The sequence below is a fragment of the Pinus tabuliformis genome, chromosome X (assembly GCF_031772625.1).
Source record: "Pinus tabuliformis cultivar Carrire ecotype Pingquan chromosome X, CPIR1, whole genome shotgun sequence".
NCBI lineage: Eukaryota > Viridiplantae > Streptophyta > Pinopsida > Pinales > Pinaceae > Pinus > Pinus tabuliformis.
Window position 1 is genome coordinate 1,088,517,699 of NC_142308.1, and position 19,895 is coordinate 1,088,537,593.

General features: G+C 35.5%; 2 pseudogenes; one reads left to right on the forward strand and one right to left on the reverse strand.

Annotated features, from left to right (window-relative positions):
- The first annotated feature begins 1,687 nt into the window (after positions 1–1,687).
- LOC149143604 (polyubiquitin 11-like) lies at positions 1,688–2,546 on the forward strand (annotated as a pseudogene).
- Positions 2,547–16,533: 13,987 nt separating this feature from the next.
- Positions 16,534–17,640, reverse strand: LOC149143605 (phospholipase A1-Igamma2, chloroplastic pseudogene; annotated as a pseudogene).
- Between the last annotated feature and the right edge of the window lie 2,255 nt (positions 17,641–19,895).

The window sequence follows — 19,895 nt, forward strand, 5'->3', positions numbered from 1 at the left end:
ATACTAAGTTCCTAAGGTGTTCTTTTCTATGGTCACTTTAATTTATTTACACAGGTCATATGGCGACATAGTAGCCACTATCGCTCAACTGAAGAAAACTTGTTTGATTTTCTTGCTTTTATAGGGAACAATGGCTTTAACATTGTTGATGTTGAGGTATATGTAATATAAATCCTTTATAGTCTACTTTCATTTATATTCTAGTGTTCATCGTCTTTCATGTCTTACACTCAGCATTCTAGGTTCTTTTGTTTCAAGAAAAGGAAGTTGGTATTGATGGTAAGCAGCGGGATTTGAAGAAAGAGGAGAACACTAACATTGGAGTGAAAAATGCAAAAAGAAAGAGAAGAGAACTGGTATAGTGGTACCCATAAAGCTAATATCCTGCATAAGACACACACATAGAGATTGTTGTTCAAGTCTTCAGAGTTGGTGAATTCACCTACAATGACTTGACAACACAATGATAATGTTTTATAGTGATGAAACAATATTTCATGTGTAAATTGTAGTCCAACCAATGTTAAGTTGGAAACTCATATTGTAATACTTGACATTTCATATAATATAATTTCTGTGGTTGAAATTATTTATAGTTGTACTTGATATTGTTTAGTATTTTAACTATCATATGTAATTTTGAATTTTCATATTAGATGAACCAATTCATATTGTATGATGTTTCTTTTTTAATTTAGTCGCAAAATCATACTAATTAATCTATGTTGATTAATAATGAACACATAAAATCAATCTAAAACTACTAAATTAATAGTTTATATTTACGTCGTAAGGCGTTCCCCTCTGAAATCAACACCCCCAGCTGCTACCGTGTGCGATTATGGACCATCGATTATCTATGTTAGATGATAGAAGCATCTTCTACCGTCAGATTAATAGCTAAAAACAGTTACTAACTCCCATCAACTATACAGCGAAGATGGATACCTCCACATGGTTACTAACTCCCCAGCAATTGTGCGACAAAGATTGATACTCCACGCAGTTAATAAATCCCCAGCAATTGCGCAGTGAAGATCGATACCGTTACATGGACGCTCCTTCTGCTCTATATCGACTCTTCCATGCCTCTTTCTCAACGGCCCCACGTTCCTCACAGTTTCTCCCACCAACACTAATAATAGATATTCCAGAACGAACAGTTTGGAACGACTACACGTGTCCCTTTACGAACGAACCATCTTACCCTTGCTGCCATTTAAATATGGCGACATGCCTCTTCTTCTTCATTGCATTTTACAGTATTGGCTGATTTTTCGAACGTGATCGTTGTGCTCACTTCTATTTGATTTCCTTCAGGTATCAGTTTTCTCTCTTTTTCGTCTTTCATGCAGTCAACCATTCTGTCTATCTTTGATCTTTGTTTCGAATCCTTCCCCTGTTGTCTTCCACTTTTTCTTCCATATTTTAGACATATAGACGTTGTCAGGTTATGCTCTTTCTGTTAACTTGTCTTTGTATCCCACGAGGATTCATTTTGCTGTCTTGTTTTTGGTTTTAAATTATTTAACTTGCTCAAGATATGTAAAAGATGATTTCGGCTACGAGTGTAGATTGCGAAATTCGGGAGCGTTTTTGGCTTATTTACGCCTTGAAATGTTAATCATGGTTTCTAATTATGGTCCATGATTACGTAGGTTGTGTATTGTGTTGATTTCGTTTAAAGATGTAGATATTCGTGAAGACCTTGACCGGTAAGACCATAACCCTTGAGGTGGAGAGCTCTGATACCATCGACAATGTAAAGGCCAAGATTCAGGACAAAGAGGGAATTCCACCATACCAGCAACGTCTCATCTTTGCCGGTAAGCAGTTGGAAGATGGACACACTCTCGCCGACTACAACATCCAAAAGGAATCCACTCTTAACCTTGTCCTCCATCTTAGAGGTGGGATGTAGATCTTTTTCAAGACCCTAACTGGGAAGACAATTACCCTGGAAGTTGAGAGTTCTGACACAATTGACAATGTCAAGGACAAGATCCAAGACAAGGAGGGGATTCCACCAGATCAGCAGAGGTTGATCTTTGCTGGAAAGCAACTTGAGGACGGATGCACTATTGCCGATTACAACATCCAGAAGGAGTCGACTCTTCACCTTGTCCTCCGGCTTAGAGGCGGGATGCAAATCTTTGTGAAAGCCCTGACCGGCAAGACCATCAGAAGAGATTGATCTTTGCTGGGAAGCAACTTGAAGATGGGAGGAATCTGGCGGATTACAACATTCAAAAGGAGTCAACCCTGCAGCTTGTCCTTCGGCTCCGTGGTGGTATGAAGATATTTGTGAAGATTTGACAGGCAAGACGATCACACTGGAGGTTGAGAGCTCCGATACGATTGATAACGTAAAAGCGAAAATTCAGGACAAGGAAGGGATTCCTCCTGATCAGCAGAGGCTCATATTTGTTGGTAAACAGCTGGAGGATGGGCGAACTATGGCCGACTATAACATCCAGAAGGAGTCTACAGTTCACCTTGTGTTGCGTCTACGTGGTGGGTGTCGAAATTCTCGACATATATTTTAATGAATAGGGTCTAAATGTGCATTTCATTGAATTCTTAGCTAGCTGGCAATTAAATACACTGTCAAATATGTTCTACTGGTTATTTTTAGTATGTTGTTATGTGGCACTCTTATGAAGAGAAGTTTCAATAAAAATTAAAGCTTTGCAGGTTAATTTTATGATGGTTTGTGATTTGTTCATGAACTATTGCTCTGGAACTCGTTTTCCAAAAATAATATTATGATATTATATATCTTAGATATATTTTCGAGTGGTTTTATTAGAAAATTTTAAAGTTATATGTTGTAAATAATTAATTAATTTTTTTGAAGGGTTAAAAATGATGAAAAGGAATAGAATGATAAAACAGAGATATTTTAGAACGTTGATATCATTGAAAACTCTGATTATGATTTTAAACTTCATCGAATGAGAGAGGACATGGCACCTAACCTTTTTTAAAGGTTAAAAATATGAAAACCGAAACGGATTCCAACTTGACCCGTTCCTTATTCAAGAGATTGTCCTCAAATTCTGAAATTGCGGAATTTATTGATTCTATAACATGGTCTTTGTTGGTAAACACTTTATAATACTTCGTTGTTTTTACTCGTGTTTGAAGTGTAAGACTTTTTAAAGTGTTTTACCAAGCTTTTGATAAATATATCATCATCACTTTGTTCTTCCTCTAAGTCTTCCACCTCAATATTGTTCCCAAGTGAATTAGGGTTTCTTTTTAACAATAGGATTGCTCAAAATTTTCACTAATATATAACGGAAACCTTAATTTTGGATTTCCGAGGTTTTCTTTAAAGTTCTATGAGATCACCTAGAATTTTCACTAACCCATAATGGAAAACTTAATTTTAGATTTCCAGGGATAGAATTTTCACTAACCCATAATGGCAAATTTAATTTGGATTTCCAAGGTTTTCTTTAAACTTATATGAAAATGAAATAGAAGGATAAGTTTCTTTGTACTTTCCATATACATCTACAACCTTGGAATTCCCATCTTATGATTTTTTCCCCTAGATGTTCAAGTAAATGTTCCATCTCTATGAATGGAAACCATCCAACGTTGTAGTGCATTTCTTATGTGCATTTCTTACATTTTGGATAATCCAGCAAAATCTTAGCCCCTTTTGGCTCACTTCAAACTACAAAACCCATGGCTTCTTCTTCATGAAGCTCTTTGGAATTCCCATCTTATGATTTGTTCCCCTAGATGTTCAAGTAAATGTTCCATCTCTATGAATGGAAACCATCCAACATTGTAGTGCATTTCTTACGTGTTTTGGATAATCTAGCAAAATCTTAACCGCTTTTGGTTCACTTCGAAGTACAAAACCCGAGGCTCAGAGACATGACATAATGCATGTGTGTATACTTCATGCTTATTGTTTAACAGTTGACCAAATAGAATGGGAAGAAAATTTGGTTTAATAGACTTTGGTAGGCATGAAAATTGTTGAGGATTGTCGTTCATGCCAAATCATGACATGATAACTAGGTTGAGGTCGTGGGATTAGACCATCACTATTCAACATGCATTTAAACTCTTAATTATGTTGTAAGGCATTCCCTCTGAAATTAATTCCCCTCTATGCCCACCTGTCATCCTTATACACCATAGGATCCTATGTTAGACGATTGCAAAAGTTTCAACCATTTGATCAGAATGGTTACAAAATGGTTACAAATTCATTTGGGAAATGGTTTGTGCAATGGTCAGCATAACCAATTACAGCATGGTATCAATCTCATTACTTTTGGCTTCGCAGTGTTTGCAAAGCGCAAGAGGAGAGCAGTGGCTGCAGAGCACAGGAGGAAAACTAGAGTTGTGATGCCCGACAAGTACAACGAGGCACCTTTCTAGGTGTACATTTCAGACATCAGCATTTCTATTTCTTCCGGTGAGCCAGGCTCTTGTCCTGGCCTTCACCAGGTGCCTGTGCTGCGAAAGCATTCTGAAACCTGGCAGATGGCGGATCTAGGGCATGGGCAGTCATATTGTTTTTTATTTGCAGTGGCGAATCCTTCCATGCAGGTATCTTGATTGGTGAGACCTACACTGAGAAATGTCTTCACATTGCCAGGAGCGTTTGAGCTGAACTTGGAGAGGGCTTGGGGAGAGATCATCGACTGTCATATCCAGTAGTTCGAGATAGTCCTCGAGAGCATCCCATTCTAATCCAAGGGCCACTTCCCCTGTCAGCTTTGAACTGACCATGAATGTCCTCTCCACTATGCCAATCAATGCCTTCACCATAACATTGATGACCTGAGGAGGATTTGCTTGCATGGATTTAGTGAAGAAGCCTGCAAGAGTCAAAGCGCAGACCTGTGGGTGGGGCATCCTGTCGCAAGCTCCTTTGAGAAATTCATTTGATGTTCGAATCGCCTTGACAGAAGTTTTGAATGCTATACGACTACTCTTCGACTGAATATGTTGGACAGAAACATAAACACACTTGAATGTTTATATGTTTCCTATTGTAAGAACATTGAAATATTACCTCCGCAAATAGCATATCAAAATTACCTAAAAAAATTAAATTACTACATTAAATGGGTAATATGCATTAAATTACCCAATCCATGATGAGGAGGGGTCCTTCACATCCAGGCATCCATATTCATAAGACCGTCTTTCATAAGATCCTAGCTCAATGCATCAAAGTGCCCAATCACCTAATCAAGATGCCAAAATTAGGGTCCTCACAGTTCCCTCTGCTCATCATGCTCGCCAAGACATAGGATCATCCATGCACATCCTTCTTCCAATGTGTTCTTTATGAGGCACCTTGAGAGATACCATACCTCTGATTTTATGTTCACACAAGTTGCTACAGGGGTTTGCTCCAAAGTGCCTCGCACTTCTTCTATCTTCCAGACTTCCAAGGGTACTGTCACCCTTATCCAATGGTGCCAACACAAAGGAGCTGCATACTTTTCTTGGATGAACTTCCTTTGCTTCAGCTGCTAGCCAAAAATAGGATCACATGGAGGGCTGCCACTAAACCTTCTCAACAAAATCACATCAACTACTAGATAATGACATTATGGAGGGCTTTTACTATTCTTCAAAAATCATTTTCAGATTGATGTCTAAAGGGACCATCCCTTCTCATAACTGCATCCTCTATTTTTATTGGCTTCAGGGCACCTCTTATGAAGGTTTCGAAGACATGAATATATATTCCTTATTGATTTGCAAGTTGGCTTGAATGGAACAGGCTTTTAACACTTGTATATATATATATATATATATAGGGTTCCTTGATTTTACTAAGATAGATGACATAGGATGCCCACTGATTGTCTTCTCAAGACTTGCAAATATATGCATACAAAATCTTGACTTCCTTAAATTATGAAGGGCCTTAGAATTGTCCTTTAAAAGATTCTCCTCTTCCTTACAAATATGTGGAATGAGAAGTCCACCACCTTTCTTCTTTTATAGCCTGGAGATCAAGAAATCACAGCCCCAATGACCTATACTGGTCAGCCAAATTCACAGAGCATGATAGTATATAGCGTGCTTTATGTGACATAGGCTTCTTGGCCTTATTACAAGCACAAGGAATAAGTATGCATCTTCTTAGATAAAACAATCGACATTAACAAAACTTTTTCTCTTCAATAACTCAGAGAATAAAGAGGCATGAATAGGTTGGATTCATTGTCTTAATTGAAGAGCGGGAGAGAATATAAGACAGAGTTCACTGAGCCATAACATTTCTGCCTCCATACCACAAGATCAAGAACAGAGTAATCCTTTCTCCAAGGTTGGCTTCATGAAATAACCTTTGGCATATTCTTGTGTTCTTGCACTTTTCTTGGCCTCTTAGGAGAAGAAAGTTCTTTTCAAAAGACTTATCCAAAAGCATAGTTATGCCCAGAATGTAAAATAGAGATAGCTCCATTGCATAGTAGACCTTTATTCTTTCTTGTGCTCAGAACAATAGGAACACTTGGCTCCTTCTTAATGGTTCAGAAAACTAGGCCAACAACTTGGTTCTTCATTGCTCCATAGGACTCTCTTTAATTCATTGATCAAATCCAAATAAATATATGTATCCCTAGAGTCACTTATTTGATCCTCAACAAATTTTCTTGTTGGACATCTTTGTTTACAATACTTGAATTTATGTGAGCACAGGTGACTCGATGGAAGGACTGCTAGCTTCAGAATTCTGATGCAAAGGTGCCAAAGGGATTAGATATTGAAACATAGTGTTAACTGCTTTATCCAATGAGAAGATTGGACTCAGATCAACAAAATCTTAAAACAAAACTCTTCATTGACTTCTTATCATGACACGTGGTTTAGCTGTTGAACGAGGAATTTAGCATCTTCATATTTGATTAATGGCCTTCATGAGCTATTTAGCCTAGCTCTTGCATATAGACTTGTATTATTTTCTCATGTTTTCTAAGGCTTGCAACAAGATACTTCAAATACATTAGCAGTCCATTGCTTCATCTCTTGAGATTCATACTGTTGACTGCTTTATCCAATGAGAAGATTGGACTCAGATCAACAAAATCTTAAAACAAAACTCTTCATTGACTTCTTATCATGACACGTGATTTAGCTGCTGAAGGAGGACTTTAGCATCTTCAGATTTGATTAATGGCCTTCATGAGCTATTTAGCCTAGCTCTTGCATATAGACTTGTATTATTTTCTCATGTTTTCTAAGTCTTGCAACAAGATACTTCAAATACATTAACAGTCCACTGCTTCATCTCTTGAGATTGCATTCCTCCTCTTGCTTGGGCTTGACCTCAGCTAGCTCTAATACCATGTTAATTTTTGAGTTAACATGTTCTTTGCTTAGATCAGAGGTTAGTTACTTCATTAATCCATTAGCCCATTGTTAATTCCATTAATCCATTAGCAATCACGTTGACCATTATCACATGACAGTAACTGATGAAAAAACATCAAACATAAATGCAAAAGACAAGCCAAGACAAGAGGACACCATGATTTAGACTTAAAGCCAGGGAAAAACCCGACAAGGGGGAAAACCCACAGATATTTTCTTCTTGACAATAGCAAATGTTCACAGAGATATAAATCCATAAGTACAATGATACATTAGTCAAACTCAATATATTGACTTGCCATAGATGATCCCAATCAAATGTCCAAAAGTCAAAGTCACATATGCAAAAGTCAACAATAGTCAAATCTATCCTAACCAGTCAGCAGTCAACGGTTAACAGCTCAGTCAAATCAACCCAATCTATTCGGTAAAAGGAGAGAGAAATTCACCCTCTCTAGGCAGTCAAAATGCAGTCAAGGCAGCCTTCAAAAGTCTGGTCAAAACTTGGTCAATAGTCTGCAGTTAAACCTACCTCAGACCTGTGGTCAAACACCTGAGTTTGTGCTCAGTTCCTCTTCTCACAAGTGTGGCCTAGATGGCAGAGTAATAATCCATCAAAGTCGCAGTCAAACAGTTGGTCAAAGTGCCTGGTCAATGCTACACTGTGTACTGGAAAAGTCACCCGCAGAAAATCGCAGGAAATTCGTCCTCCAAAAATTTGCACATATGAGAGAGAGATAGTTTCTCAAAGAAAGTCGAATCCATCATGAGAGGAAAGAGGAAATCATGTGTGATGATGCCAAAATGGAGTGAACTCATCTTATATTTATACAATTAAATGTGGGTCAAAGGTCATGTCTTTTGGGCTTCATGAGCCTACATGACTGTGGGGCTAACCTTGACCAAAACCAACATTGTGGGCTTGACTTCAAATATACATTTCTGCCTGTTAGAATCCATCGTGCTTTAGGTCAAAATTGGTCCTCTCGAGAAGAGGAATCCAATGCCATCATCATCTCATACAAAGGAGCCGTCCATACTTGAATTTGACCTTATTTGACCATTTTTAGCAATTGCCTATACAGAACATCTAGTTAAAAGACTAATTATACTCTCAATAAACATTGGACAAAAACTTCTCTCGATCCAGTTTGAATTTGGTAGTATCAAACAAAATTTTCATTCCACAGATGAAACAACTTTAGTATTGCACAAGAGTTCAACTTTTTTGTGGAGAGGTATGTTCATGACACCTCACTTACAAACTAGTTTGTTGTAAATTTCATCTTAACAATGATTGATTCACTCAAACGAAATAAAATGGGCAATAGATCCACATACACATCCTACACACATGGACACATACATAAATATTGTGGGAAGGAAGGAAGATGTGCTGACCTGACTTGAAGAAGAAATTGTTTCAAACCAATGTTGTCAGACTTGGACTCTTCTAAGACTCGGTTGGGCTATGACTTAGGAAGACTCAGCAGAATCTTTCAGACTTGGCAAAGAGAAAAAAAATTACTCAGAATATGTGTTGGCAAGTTTCAGAGGAGTCTAGCAAGTGGGGATTATGACAGAAGAGTGTCTAGGAGTTACTCTTTTCAGCGGCGACTCAGTGGACTTGGCAAGATTCAGGAGTCTGAAAAGAGTCTGACAACATTGTTTTGAACAGGCATCAGTCACAGTCGAAAAGAAAATGAACAGACAAAAAATCAGCACTCTTAATAGAAAGGATACATGTGTAGAGTTCTATTTAAGAGTTCAAGGCTAGACTCCAGTATAAAGGTAAATTCTGTTTGCTGCTGGACACTGTAAAGTAGACAAACAACAAGCTAAGTATTTTATTTAGCTGAACGTGAAATGATTTGAAAATGCTCAAACGTTAAAATCAGTCAAATTCCTGTCATTTATCTTGGACCTAATTTCATACATAAGCATGCTAGGAAATCACACTCCTCTATAAAAATATACAAGTTGTAAGACAATTATATAAACAATCATAGATTGAAACAATTTCGAGCAAAGGAAATGTTATTTCAATATATTGGCCCTGTTCAAGTTTTGAATGATTTAGAAATTAGCAGATCTGTTAGATAGTGGAAGCAGGAAATTTGCACTTCTTTTCTGTCAAACCTAGTAGCTGATAAAAGATGAGAAATAACTTAATCACACACCTGTTGGTAAAGGCCTAATACTAAGAAGGTAGGTAGAAGTGGATGATTAAGATTGTTTATAGGTTTAGCCAACAGTTTTATTGGTAACATGCATAGTTTGAACTTTTGGTGATATTGTTTCATCACATAGGCTGACTACGGTTTGGTGAATTGTTACTGGAAATATACTTAAGTCAAGATAAAATATAGGTGGTAATACCTAGTTGAATGGAGAGTCCCAGTATATTGGCCCTTTTGAGGATTATTACTTGACCAGTTTGTTGCCTTAGTCTGTTGAGTACATTTTTTTTGTTTTTGTTGGTTGGTTGTTGTTGTAATTCGTAAATTGTATAGGTGATTTTCATTCACATGCTTATTGGAATAGTTGGCTCTTGAATAGGGCAGTCATGCAGTTGAGTATGTGAGAGGGGTTTGTAGAACACATTATATAATGAACTCTTATGTAGAGGCAAAAAGTATCACTCATAGCCTACTCAAGGCTTCAGATGGGAATTTCTTTTATAGACTGATCAACTTACTAGAACTACTACTGCACTTTCTTCATCAATAGAAGCCACTTGAAAATGCTTGAAAATAAACTCTCTATAAGGGCCATTGTCAATAAAAATATTTTTAGTGGAGGGTGTTTCTACATGTTGACCGACCATGTAAATTGGATCTTATAAATTATAATTCTTGTTTTCTAGCCTTCTATTTTCTATAGATATCAATTGTGTAGTTGATGGCATACTTTTTATAAATAAATTTCCATGGCTATTACGGTTCAATTAAGAGCCAAACTCTTGCAGAGTTCAAAGTTGAATTCATTTGTAACTACCTTTGATTTAGGGAGTGGTCTAGAAAAAACTTCAATGCCTAACAAGACTGTGATAATCACAACCATAAATGTTGCTTGGGCAGAAGAAAACAGTGTACTACATTTGTACATGCAGAGCCTTCGAATAGTTATTGAATCATGTTCTCCTTGTTGCAGTGGACCAGGGGTCATTTAATCGTTGCCAACATATTCATCACAGTGCTATATTTTGTTGAAAGAAATATCTTATTTCAATGAATCTGCCTCTGCATACCAAGACTGGCGTGAATAGTAAAATTCACTGAATCTGCCTCTGCATGCCACTAGAAGTTGTTGGATGAAAATATATGTTTTAAAGGCAAGAAATGGAATGGTTTTTTTGTTATTTGGATTACCAAAAGAAATGGCTTAGTTAAGATATATTATAAATGGAGGCATAATTTCTAAGGCTCTCATGGTGTTATTTCAATATATTGGCCCTGTTCAAGTTTTGAATGATTCAGAAATTAGCAAATCTGTTAGATAGTGGCGGCAGGAAATTTGCACTTCTTTTCTGTCAAACCTGGTAGCTGCTAAAAGATGAGAAACAACTTAATCACACACATGTTGGTAAAAGCATAATACTAAGAAGGCAGGTAGAAGTGAATGATTAAGATTGTTTATAGGTTTAGCCAACAGTTTTATTGGTAACATGCGTAGTTTGAACTTTTGGTGATAATGTTTCATCACATAGGCTGACTACAGTTTGGTGAATTGTTACTGGAAATATACTTAAATCAAGATAAAATATAGGTGGTAATACCTAGTTGAATGGAGAGTCCCAGTATATTGGTCCTTTTGAGGATTATTACTTGACCAGTTTGTTGCCTTAGTCTGTTGAGTACATTTTTTTTGTTGGTTGGTTGTTGTTGTAATTGGTAAATTGTATATGTGCTTTTCATTCACATGCTTATTGGAATAGCTGGCTTCTTGAATAGGGCAGTCATGCAGTTGTGTATGTGAGAGGGGTTTGTAGAACACATTATCTAATGAACTCTTGTGTACAGGCAAAAAGTCTCACTCATAGCCTACTCAGGGCTTCAGATGAGAATTTATTTTATAGACTGATCAACTTACTAGAACTACTACTACACTTTCTTCATCAATAGAAGCCACTTGAAAATGCTTGAAAATAAACTCTCTGTAAGGGCCATTGTCAATAAAAATATTTGCAGTGGAGGCCCTCAACCCAACAACCATTTTATCCAGCCTTGGAAGGCAAATAGTTGAGTTCAAACATGATGAAAATTTAATTCCCTGTATACAAAAGCATGTATTAGGTGTTGATAATGGCTAGAAATATGAACTGAATCTGTATATACCTCCTTCTATACAAACATGAACAGAAGAGGCAGAGGTATAAGGTTCACCTCAAATTTTCTTGCAAGTTCAATCCACTGTAGGATGTGAAAGGAAGTGTCATAATGCTAAGAGCGAAAAAGAGGGGAAGGAAGAAACTAATAATTTCATAAATTTTAGCTTTCTATCCGTACCTTGATTTGTTCTAATAAAATAAATATTAATTGTTTGACAGCATCCAGGGAGCTATCTGGTAATAATAATATTATTATTATTAGTATTATAATAATAATAACAATAATGGAAAGGTGGGGAAGGAAGAAACTAATAATTTCATAAATTTGGACCTTTTGTCCTAGCTTTATTTGTTCTTCAGATCCAACTAATATTTTGTAGATCCAACTTATGGTGAACCAGCAGCTTGAAAGCCAATTGCAAGTCATTCAGCCAACAACGATCTATAAGCATGCCATAGTATTATGTCTCTGCATATTCACAATAGTGATTCCATTGTCATATTATTATTCCCCACTTGGACAGAGCGATGACACAAGGGGTTTCTACATGTTGACCAACCATGTAAATTGGATCTTATAAATTAAAATTCTTGTTTTCTAGCCTTCTATTTCTGTATATATTAATTGTGTAGTTGATGGCATACTTCTTATAAATTCTTCCACAAACTATTATTATTTACAAAATATTCATTTTGAGAATACACATAACTAACTATTGCAATTGTAACTCATTATCATCCACCCTTGCTTTCAACAATGTCCATTCACATGTCCCTATTCTTCCCCACTCTATGCTATTCTTCCCCACTCTATACATGTCTCTATTCTTCCCCACTCTATGCTATTCTTCCCCACTCTATGCCTTACGGCGTTTCCTTTGCAACATAAGGTGCAAATGCTAGTGATTAATGATGAACATAAATAAAATGAATATACGACTAAATTAGTCATTTATATAATGAATATGAAACTACCAAAAAAATATAATTGACTATTGTAAATGATTATTTTTTCATTACAAATGACAGCTGAATTTTGCATATATATGACTATTAGTAGCTAATCTATAGTATCTTATAACACGACAAAAATTTAGTCATATTTCTTTGGTCATTAATTGATTTCGAACGACAACTAAAATTTGCATATATATGACTATTAGTAGCTAATTTACAGTATCTTATAACACAACCAACATTTTGGTCATATTTCTTTGGTCATTAATTGGTTTTCTCAGATGATAATATAGTAATACATTTTGTTGTATATTTGGTCATTAAATGTGGCAACTAATGACTAAATCAATAACTAAACTAATGACCAAATTTATGACTGAACATACTGCTAGATGATAAAATTGAGACGATCAATTAATGACTAAGCTAAAAATGACTAAAATTTGATCTCGTTATAAGATACTGCAAATTAGCTACCATTGGTCACCAACTGGAAAATAATCATTTATATGCAAATTTTAATCATTGTTTTAGTAATTAATCAGCTATTTTTTAGTAGTGATAACTATATGGGTTTGGCTTCATTTTGGCATGTTTCCCTAAAAAGATTTATGATCTGTAAAATCCATGTTATTGTTTTCAGAGATAGAAGAGGGGTGTATCAACCAACAGTGCAATTTTTGTTTCTCAGTTTCTCATAATCTTCTATTGTTTTTTTCTCTCTCTCTCATTTAGCATCTTTCCAAAGATTTTGATTTTGTGATGTCAGTTAATAAAGGACATGGAAAGTGCAACAAAGTTGAGATTTCCTGCCATTGTGAGAATGCAGAATCTTGTCTATTATTGTTGCTAACTGGATCAAGATTTTTAAGATACAAAGAGAATTTGGTATTACCTTAAGAATTTACTCCACATACTTCTCATTATACCCTTTTTTGTTCCTTGGTACCATTGGATTGAATTAAGGTAAAATTCCAATTTCATCACACAAATAAATTGTGGCTGAGGAGGGGTTTGTTACATGTCATAACTCCTCATATAATTCTTTAAAGGGTGCTAGCTCAATGGAAGAGCGCCTACCTTATAAGCAGGAGGTTGGTGGTTCGATTCCACTGAGCCCTAGCATGAATTAATCAATGATATTGTAGTTTATTTCTAATTAAATACTTTTTATATTGATTTATTTCAATGGTGAGATATTTTTTTGGATTCATCCCAACTATTGTCTCTAGAGAGAAAAATGAAATTGTCTCCTAAGAGACAATAATGCTTGTGTTATACATTGTCTTTATAGAGACAAATTTTTAAGACTATAATTTGAAACACTCGCTTAAAGACAATATTTAAGACAATACAAAAAAAAAAAATGGTCTTTAAGATAATTTAACACCCAAAATTTGTCTCAAATATTGTCTTAAAACCACCCTCTATGTTGTAGTGTTTTTCAAACCTCTTCAATCATTAATGTAACATTAATGTAAAAAAAATGTAATATTAGTATCGATGGAACATGAACCATACTCTACCATGGTTGAAAACATTAATGTAACAATGTTTAACATTAATGTAACAAAAATACATTGTTACATTGATGGTCAACCAAAGCCAACCCTGATAAACCATGGTCAACTCTCCTCAATGTTGGTCAACCTTGTCTAAGAAGTTCAACCATGGTCAAAGTTTTCAACCCTCTTGTACCATTGTTAACCATCATCAACCATCAACAACCCTTGGCAACTGCAGTGAACCCTTGTCAATTATGTTTAACCATAGTTAGACAGTGCCAACCACAGTCAACCATGGTCTACTAATTTGTAACATGCACACCAATCATTAACTAGCATAACCACATCAATAAAGTGGTTTATATATGTTGATCAATGTCATTTTCCACCTTTATTATGCCAATAGGCATCATTATGAGTGGAAAATGATGTTTATCGACATATATCAACTACTTTATTGATGTAGTTGTGCTAGTTATACTTGCTTACAACAATGTTAGTAAATCTATGTGACTTGTGTAGTCTTTTTTAATCCTTTTTTGGTAATTTTAATAGGAAAGGTGCAACCAATAACATACACAATCCATTCAACCACAACAAGAGCACTATCTACAAGTCCTCCATAAGTCCATAATTTTTAACTAAACATCACACTAGCTCCATCTGAAATGGAAAATTTAACTTCCAATTGTTCCCAACTATAAAAGAGTTGCTTCTTACTATTGTAGTAACGTAATGTGAAACTAGAAATCTAGGATTCTCAAACAACATTTTATTCAATTCTACACATGCCTGATATGGGAAATATTTTTTTTCAACATCACACCCACTCAATAAAAGAGCTCAACTAGACTCTCCTTCAAGAAATTAGCAAGCATTGTAGCTATAATTTGGGTTTTTTAAATCAAAATATGATGTAATTAAAATACAAATGTATAAACGTAACTAATTTAAGTTATAGGTAGGATGCCCATGAGGTGTATAATAGATGGCAAAGGGGTGTACTATTAAGTCACTCTATGATGTGAAGGTCATCGGTTCGGAACTCCATGGGTGAAAATCCAATCATGTTAAAGGTTGGTGGGGTCCAGGCCAAGTGCGATCCCTAGGTAGTTTTGATAGCTTAAATGCCCCTAGGTCACATTTCCTCAAGCCGAAGGTCAAGCTTGTAGATATCAAATCAAACAAATCAACAAACAAAACGTTTTTATAGATAAGATAATAAATAAACATAAAAAATATTACACATAATCAAGAGATAATAATTTACGAACTCTATTCTAGATAAAACTAAATCATTTATAAAAAATTAAACATCCATGGGTGTCTCAACAATGAAGATCAACATCATGAAATGTGAAAGAGGGACAAAAAGAGAATATAATTTGATGTTACTAACTCATTTTTTACCACAAAACTAAATATCATAAAACTTGTTAGAAATCCTTAAAAAAATCAATCAAAGAAAAAATATACATATAATTTGATGTTCTTAACTCATTTTTTACAACAAAACTAAATATCATAAAATGTATTAGAGATACTTAAGAAACTCAAATCATAGAAATTTTTGCTCATCATATATTTATAAAAATTAAATTGCTACTTAAAAATTAAAAAAAAAAAACAAAAACAAAAAAATAGAAATTCACATAGGTGAAGGATGCCTATCTTTCTACTATGATGCATCTCATACTTCCAAGGTAGTAACAAAAAAATCATGTAAAAAGTAAGTATCCAGAGTTACAAACTTCTAATAATTGATATGGAGACCCAGCATAGTGAATTTCTTGATTGGATATGTAGTATGCAAAATGAACTTAACAAATTTTTCTAAGTAGGAAATTTCACAAGGTTAGAGAGCTAAGAACAAAATAAAATGGGTAACAAACTTCTGATAATTGATATAGAGACCCAGCACAATGAACTTAACAAATTTTCTAAAGAAGGAAATTTCACAAGGCTAGAGATCTAAGAACAAAATACAATGGGTTTGGATTATTTGTTACCTTTAAAATCAATGAAACAATCTTTCTATGTGTGCAAATAAAATTTTCTCACTTTCCCAAGCTGAGAATCACAAAATTTTCCCATTTTTAAGATCTAAGGGGCAAATCATTGGGTTTAGAGGTCTAATGGTTTCTGAACTTAGAGATTTCTCCTTAGAGAAATTTATACTAACGAAATAAAAAATAAATAACCGCGCGGCTATGATGAAGTTCATCCTGTGGCTTTAGTTGTTGTCCATCTATGGTTAACTATAACTTGATTTTGATGCTCGTCTTACTGCCACCGGTACCGGGAACGCGAAGGTCTTCAATCAGTAAGCCGCAGGCGCTTCTGTTTGTCGACCAGAGTACAGCGTGTCCAGGCTGAACATTATATGGCGGCTCTACTCGCTCCCACATAACCATCTATGAGATGAAGATAAACCTTTAAACTGTGGGCGTAAATAGGATTAAATTTGTGGATGTGTTTGAAAGTGGAAGAGTCGTCGTAGTCCAAAAGAATTTGCACGCCTACGTGAAAATATGTCCAGGGAAGCCAGTCCAACATTTTTATGAACCATACATATGAATTCTCGTTCAGAAAAAGTCCTGGAACTTTGGGAACAAGATCATGCTTATTCACCAACCGCAACACCTTTACTCCCATCTCTTCCATTCGCAGGGCAAATCCTCTATTCCCTACGCGTGGACTTGCAAACGCAAACACAGTCACAGGTATAGGCCGCACCGCCGAATCTGTGTTCAGCATCTGCTTAACGTCATATGAACTTAAGGTTGCGAGGGCAGCCCCTAAGCTGTGCCCAGTCAAAGTTACGCTCACACTTTCGTCCTTGTATTTATTCACTAGTCTTGTAATTTCAGAACGAACAGTTTCTCTCGCACATCTTGAATCCTCTGCTACAGAGGTGTAGCAGTTTAAAAAACCCTTCTCTACCCGGACACCCTTGTGTTTGAGCCGAGCATTTCTTGATAATCGGGCACTAACTAAAATGTTTGTAATATCCTGTACCCATTCCTGACCTGTTTGGGTTCCTCTCCATGCTACAACAATATCCCGCCGCCCTAATCTTAGTATTTCCTGAGGGTTTGTGCAGACTGCAATAAAACCAATCCAAGCGGATTGCTTTCTGCGGTTCCCATATGCAATACCAGTTTCTGCATATAAATACTCGGTCACCTCATAACCCTTACAGTATACGGCCGTATCACCAGCCATTTCACAAGCATCAAACAATTTATCAGGGCTGCACCTACACCCACCACTATAATTACTGGAAAATTCACTATCAAAAGCATCATAGCATAACTGTGCAAAGTTACCATATCTTAGGACCTCTGCTTTCAAAACTGAATTCATGGGATCTAATAATCCATTCCATGAATTTTCTCCCTGGATATCTTGCCACATATCGGCGAGTGCTTTCTTTTCATATGCGCTCAGGTTTTTCAGTCCATTAATGAGCATCGGCTGATCCATACGAGTTGAGGAACGAGAGATTGCTTTTTGGGTTGTGAGAGTGCCATTGCAGCTTGACACCCTCATCCTTTGCGAATATATCCGATAAAGGGTTCCACATAAATTGTGAAATCCAGTCCTCATACTTTGTAAACAAAACAGATCTAGGGTTCGAGACATGAAGCCGTGAATTGCAACCCTCATCTTTTGTACTATAGAATTCGCCAGATGAAATTGTGAAATTCGAAGACGCTGTGAAGCGAAAAGGCGGATAAACAACTCAGAAAATCTTACGCAGTTGTATGAAAGTTAGCTGAATCTCTCTTATGTGCAAACCCAACATCCGAGGGATACACTGAACGTGGACTCTATATATAGAAAACCTCGGAGCCGTGTACGAGTATAGACTGGTAATCTATTTGCAGCAGCAATCAGGATTGGCCTCGCTAATTTGAATTTGGGAAATTTGACGTGGTCGCAATGAAACGAAAACTCGCTATACTGCTACTGCTTCTAAATCGACTGAGGATTTTTACTTTGAACGAGTTTAATATTCCTTTAAAATCTGATTCGAATAATTCAAATACATTCAGAATGCCACACAGGTATGGACATGCTACAGGGTGTATAATCATGTAAATGGACGAGCATCTACGTTTCATTTCTTGAATTTTAGTGGAAACTGTCGACATACGAACAAATTCAAATTCAAAAGAAGGGATTTCTAAGAAAATGCTTAAAGTTATATGAAGTAAGGAAATTATTGTAATGTCTATGAAACTAAAGATACAGATGAAAATTTATGCGGTCCTAACTCACTCCAATATGAATTTGTCAAACTTGATTATGTCGCAATAAAGTTCAACATCCTTCTACGTTACGGCATTGATTGAAAATTCATTGTTCGTTTTGATAATGCCACACGAGAGTTCAACCTTCTCACCTTTCTGCGTTTCTGCATTGCTTGAAAATTCATTGTTCTGATGTGATGGAAACTGTAGCTCACGGCCAGTTACGGCATTGATTGAAAATTCATTGTTCGTTTTTTCGATAATGGTTCAGGGTATTTCAAATTTCTCACCCTTCTGCGCTGTTACATTGATTGAAAATTCATTGTTCGTTTTGATAATGCCACACGAGAGTTCAACCTTCTCACCTTTCTGCGTTTCTGCATTGCTTGAAAATTCATTGTTCTGATGTGATGGAAACTGTAGCTCAAGGCCAGTTGGTTGGTTACGATATTATTATTATTATTTAATATTCAAATGTTTTATATAAAAATAAATACATATTTTCATTAAAATGTAATGGTTAATTAATTATTAAATGAAATGGTTAATTAATTATTTTATTTTTTACAAGTAATTTTTTTTTGAAATTTAAATTAATAAACCTTTTAAAATAAACACCACATAAATTAACTGGTTTATAGGACAAGTACATTTTAACTATGTAAATAATTCTTTTTAGTTTAAAGTTTTAATTAATTTATATTTTATATTTATATAAAATTATATTATTCAAAGGAATGTAGGAGTATCAGCTTCATATTTTCCGAACAAGAGGAGTCACGAATTTTCTATAAGAGAAGGAATTTCCTAATAAATTGTAAATTTTTAATTAATTTATTTTTTATATTTTTATAAAATTATATTATTTTAAGTGATGCACGAGTATCTCTATATGTTGTTGACCTAGAGGGGTTGCTTATGTTGTTGACCAAGACCGGTTACTAACTTTTTTACCAGGGAAAGAATTTCCCCAGTCGGTAAATTGTACAAATTAGAAATTGTAGGTTGTCAATTAGTCAATGTGTCTTTACCAAGAGGGTTTACTAATTCTTTACAAGGGAAATTCCCTAATCGGTAAATTGTACAGATTAGAAATTGTAAGTTGTAAATTAGTCATGTAGGCATGTGTCTCTTTGTAATTTGTAATTATGCTAGGTTGTTTTAGTGATTGGCCAAGTGGGCCTTTTTTCAATGTAGAAGGTGTAAGATTAGGAATTTTGTACAAATTAGAAATTGGAGGTTGTAAATTAGTCATGTAGTCATGTGTCTCTTTGTAATTATGTTAGGTTGTTTTAGTGATTGGCCATGTGGGCCTTTTTTCAATGTAGCATGTGTAGGATTAGGAATTTGGTTGGTTTTTGGTAATGGACAAAGATCTCGTTTTTATTGAAATATTTTCCAATCAATGATGTTGTATATGTAAATAGGTTTGCAATAGTGTGAAATCTCTCCTAGAATTAGAGCTTTAATGAATGTGAAAAGGGA